At 43.3% G+C, this 5,279-nt stretch overlaps 1 pseudogene; it reads left to right on the top strand.

Annotated features, from left to right (window-relative positions):
• Positions 1–4,093: 4,093 nt before the first annotated feature.
• LOC134732945 (uncharacterized) lies at positions 4,094–5,167 on the top strand (annotated as a pseudogene).
• Positions 5,168–5,279: the final 112 nt, after the last annotated feature.

The following is a 5,279-nucleotide window of genomic DNA, read 5'->3' as shown; positions in this document are numbered from 1 at the left end:
GTTTCCACAGACAGGGAGGTGGGGAGGGGAGGAATGGTTTCAGGATGAAACTGTTCTGCCTCGGACCATCAGGCATTAGAGTCTCATAAGGAGTATGCATTCTAGATCCCTCACATGCACAGTTCACAATAGGGTTTGCACTCTGATGATAATCGAATGCTGCTGGTGATCTGATGGGAGGCAGAGCTCCAGTAATAATGCTCGCCCACCATTCACCTCCTGCCATCCAGCCCAGTTCATAACAGGCCACAGATAGGTACTGGTCCAGGGCCAGGGGTTGGGGACCCCAGTGGTACAACATGGATAAACTTTGAGAACAGTTTTCTAGTGAAATACCCAGCCACACAATTACTGTATGATTACACTTATATGAAACAGAATAGTTAAAATCATAGAGATAGAAAGTAGAATAGGTGGTTGCCAGGGGCTGCATGGAGGGAAGAATGGGGAGTTGTTGTTTAATGGGTATAGAATTTCAGTTTTATAAGATGAAAAGAATTATTGAGAGAGGTGATGGTAATGTTTGCAGAATGTTATGAATGTATTTAATTCCACTGCACTGGACATTTAAAAATGGTTAAGAAGTTAGCTAGTATACCAGAGGGTCATAGCTACTTGCTGTTAGAACATGTAAACTCCATTAACATATGATAATTCCCTCAAATACCCTTCAAATTCTACTGAATGTTATGAAGAGTTCTACTCTGGGGGAGTAGTAGTATCTTTAGGGCAAAAAAAAAAAAAATAAATAGTGTTAATATAACAAGGTTTAAAAGAAATAAGCAGTGGTTAATCTGCACCTTATGAAAGCAAACCAAAAAAAAGTAAATAAAATTTGCCTCAAATTTCTGTTTATACTTTCAAATATCCTCATGGATTACTCATTTTATTTCTTTTTTCCCCTCTGAAAATGAGACCAATAAAAGAGGATAAAAGTTGCTAAGCCGGGATATTACCTAATACGATTAAGTGGAGCCTCACTTTTTTCTCTTAACTCTGTTGACTTCCCATTGTCTTGTCTTGCCCAAATAGATATAGCTACACCAAAATGGATGTTGTATGTAATAATAATGTAATATAGAAATAATGTTTTTAAAATACTGCTTTAGAATAAATGATGCAGAAAATCTTTTGTTAAACTGGTCTTATTGCTACTCCTCAGCTCTCTAGTGGTAGATGGGGACAGGCTTTTTAAGGGCAAAACTTGTGCCTATTCTGATAAATCTCTTATTTTTGTTAGTGATTAATGGGGACATCGACATTAAGTCCCTTAATGGAATGCTGTTTTTCCAATTTTTAGAATAAACTACTGACTCTCATTACTGATCATTAATAATATGGTCTTTATTCTAACATTAAATTTTACAAGTGTTTCAAGGTTAGGGTCTTTCCCCAGCGAAAGACTTCAGTCTAATTGTATGCATACTTGTTAAACAGGAATCAGTGAGTTGGGGAATGTCACTCATGAATAGTTTCATAGGAACTCAAAACAATGTGGTAAGTAAAAATAAAGGGGGGAGTAGGCAGGAAGGAAGGAAAGAAAGAAGAAGCAGGCCTCATTTTTGCCATTTACACCTTGTAAAAAAGGGGCTAAGTTATTTTTAGATTTAAGAGGATCTTTCCAAAGCATCCCAAGGGTACTCAGTAATGATACTTGGATTTCTCTGATTGCTGGTAAGTCATGGAGCAGGCGCATGGTTCACTGAAAGGAAGGGAAGAAGGATAGCATCCCAGTGACAAAATGGAAGGAATGTGAATAGCCGGAAGAGAAGTTACTAAAAGATGGCATTTAGGAAAGGCAGAATGGGGTTCGGGGTTCAGCAGGAACCGTATGATGAGTACTTTGTAAATGCTGTTTCATTTAATTTTCAAAAGAACCCTATAAAATCAATATTATTCCTACCTGATAATTGGGAAAACCAAGTATACAGATACTAGCTAATTGCCTCAGACTACAGAACTGATTAGTAGGAGCTAGGACTTGAATCCAGAGCTGTTTTTCTTCAAAGTCCATATTCTTTTCACCATGGTCAGGTTTGGAAGCTTTAGAAAACTCACATTTTATCCTTGAATTTTAATCTGCTAAAAGTAAGATCACTCTCGGCAAATGCATACAAGATTGGGTAGCTGACTATGGGTCATTTTAAGTGGATTCTCCCATCAACTCCTTTCTTCTTCCTGATATTGTAGACTCCAGAGACATCCCAAAAAAACCTAAGCACAGTTTTATAAAGTGGACCCATTCCTCTCCCAATAATATCTGTCTCCAAACATCTCAGGTTACCTAAGGGAATACACACTAGTGATGATTACTTTTGAGAGCTTTCTACTCCAGCAGTGTGTTTTTTAGTTATGTGATAGAAACTTTATGATACTGATGATTAAAGGCCTGGTTAAAAATGTTCAGATGATACAATTATTACTTTATGTTCTTACACTATTACATTCTTAACAATGCTGCCTGGTTCTTCAAATTTCATTCACCGCTGCATAAGCTGTAATGCTAACTAATTATTATCTCACAAGTTCCAGTAATCAGAACAAAAGAAGATTCCATCTCATGGGCAAAAAAATATCAATTGAGGTGCTTTTTAAATTTTTTAATCTCTTCCTCATCTGTGGTTGTATGCCATCTTTCTTTCCTAATGTTATCTGTATCTTCTCTGCTTCTTGATCTTTTCTAGATTTATTTCTTGATCTTTCCAGAGAATAAATTTTTTTTCTTTTCTTGATCAAGTCTCCTTTTTCATTTTTGTTTTTGCTTTTTTACTTTTCTACTTTATTATTTTCTGCTGTTATCTTTATTAGTTAACATAATCCTTTCGCAATTTTTTTCTAAGTCTCTTTGTACATTGTTTTGCAATAAAGACACAGTGTATAATTTCATAGATTGTTTGGCTTTTCTGTATTCTCTCAATTTTGTTATGTAGGGTTTTTGTTTTTCTTCTGTTCCTAAAGAGTTTGTAATTTTCCCATTTGTGCTTTCTAATACAGATTCAAAGCATCTTTAAATTCCCGATAGTATAACAATCAGGATAAATGTTGTTAATTTTATCCTTATTGTATTTTGATGGATGATGTGGTCTGTATGACTTCTGCCTTTTAAAATGTGTTGACCTAAGCCTGGGCATCAAAATGAGACCCCGTCTCTAAGGAATTTAAAAAATAGCTGGGTGTGGTGGCACGTGCCTGTAGTCTCACCTACACAGGAGGCTGAGGCAGGAGGATCACTTGAGCCCAGGAGGCTGAGACTGCAGTGAGCTGTGACTGTGCCTCTGCACTCCAACCTGGGTGACAGAGTGAGACCCTGTCTCCAATATAAAAATAAAAATAAAAGTGTTGACCTATAGTTTGTGATCTAGTTAAGTTTCGAGAATGTTCTATAGTTGTATGGAAAACACGGAAGATGTATTCTCCATTTGGAGCTGCTAAGATATTCATAAAGATGTTCCCGTGTGTGGTTATAATACGTGTATGTCATTTAAGATTATTTTTTATGGTCTGAATACATCTGCCAGCTGTGCCAGTTTCCCCCAACCTCCAGTTGGAGTACTTGCAAGGTCTCATATCCATTTCACAAACCTTTGCCAAGAAGGTCTATTTCTATATTTCCACAAATGTGCAATCACAGTATGGAGGGTGGAGTGTCACAAACAAGTGGGGGAAAATAGATAATAAAAAATAAGATTTACCAGTGTAAATAGAATTGGCCTCACCACAAATGGGCTTGGTAGCCCCGGCCAAGTCGTTTCTTAGGGTTTCTATTTCCTGATCTACATGCCCTGAGTGGTCGTATCTACCCTGCCAACATTGCAAGGTGTGTCGGGAGAAGCCAAAAGATAAGGAATGTGACCAACATAAAGTGATAAAGAAATAAATAACACTAGCAGTGGTTGCTGCTATTTAGACACGGGAGCAGAAGGAAATGATAACTATGTAAAATGGCTAACACGGGCTCCAAGCAGGTGCTCTGTTTCTATTGGTTCCCTTCCCTGCCCCCATCTACCTTTAGCTTCCTCTGGGGACATCCTCCCTCCTGCATGGAGACACCATCGCCCAATAACGTGAGCCTCCCTCTTCGTAGCCCTGGCATTGTGGAACCCGCTGAAAGCACCTTGTGAGGATGAGCAGAGACCTGCCAGCAGCTAAAATTCGCGCTTTAGCACAATCAGCCCTGGCCGAGCATGTGCAGTGTCTCCTCCTTCGGCAGTGGGGGCTGATGGGCAGATACTGCCCAAATGCTCATTCATCAAAAGAGGCTTTCGCTCCCGGACTCCCCTGGGCCTCGAGCAGAAAGAGTCTCGGCCACGGAGATACAGAGCGGGGAGCCTTCAAGGTCCTCCGACACTCTCAGCAAGCCCTGCTCTCGATGGAGAGGAGATCGCTGGGTGACGGATGTGAGCTTCCAGGGAAGGTGCTCGCGCTGGTCCCGAGCCCTCCGGGGAAGATATTCGAACGCGGAGCGTAAGCCAGGGCACGCCAGCCCCGGGAGCCGCGGGAGCAGCCGCCGCGCGTCTCTGCACCACCGGGCCGCCTCCCAGCCCTCTTTCCCCAGTTTGCCCTCCTGCCGCAGTCCGGGCCGAGATTAATTCTCTGCACTTGTGAGTGGGCACACACAAGTTCTCCGGACACGATCCTTTCATCTCTTTCCCTGGGGGAGTCCACCTTTTTAACGATTAACCTCCCAGCTACCGCGGGCAAGGTGGCAGGATGCGAGTGGGGCGGGGAGGGGCGTTTCACACGTTCAGAGGCACCAAAATTAGCTGCCAGTGCTAAAAGGCTTTGCTTTCTTCGGTTTTTGACAAACAAATGGGGTGGGATGCTTGCTTGGCCGCCCGCTGCCCCAGCCCGAGCCCTGAGCTCACTTAGCAGCCGGATGCCGAGTTTCAGACGCAGTCCTGCTGTGCTTACACCCGGGCTTCTTCGCCCCCTTGCCAAAGTCTGCAGCCCGATGGATGCTGGGCGCGGGCTTTGCCTGAGCGCTTTAACGCAGCTTAGGCTAAAGCCCCAGAGCTCCCACCTTCTCACCTCCTGTTTATCGGCCCGCCCCTCTGCCATCGCCAAAGGACGTGCCCCTTCAGTAGTGTCGGGGATCCCAGCCCCAGCGCGGGGGAGGGCGCCTCCCTATCCCCTCCTCCCCGTCCCCGCCTCGGCTCGGGGTTTTACTGCAGCAGCCGGAGGTGACAGCGACGCCTCAGCCGCCTCTGTTGCTCTCGGAGCCCCGGCTTCCCCTGCACCGGGAAAGCGCCCCCTCTCGAGAGGCTGGTCCCTGGAGAAGT

The sequence above is a fragment of the Symphalangus syndactylus genome, chromosome 17 (genome assembly GCF_028878055.3).
Source record: "Symphalangus syndactylus isolate Jambi chromosome 17, NHGRI_mSymSyn1-v2.1_pri, whole genome shotgun sequence".
In the NCBI taxonomy this organism is placed as follows: domain Eukaryota; kingdom Metazoa; phylum Chordata; class Mammalia; order Primates; family Hylobatidae; genus Symphalangus; species Symphalangus syndactylus.
This window is presented reverse-complemented; position numbering and strand designations above follow the sequence as displayed.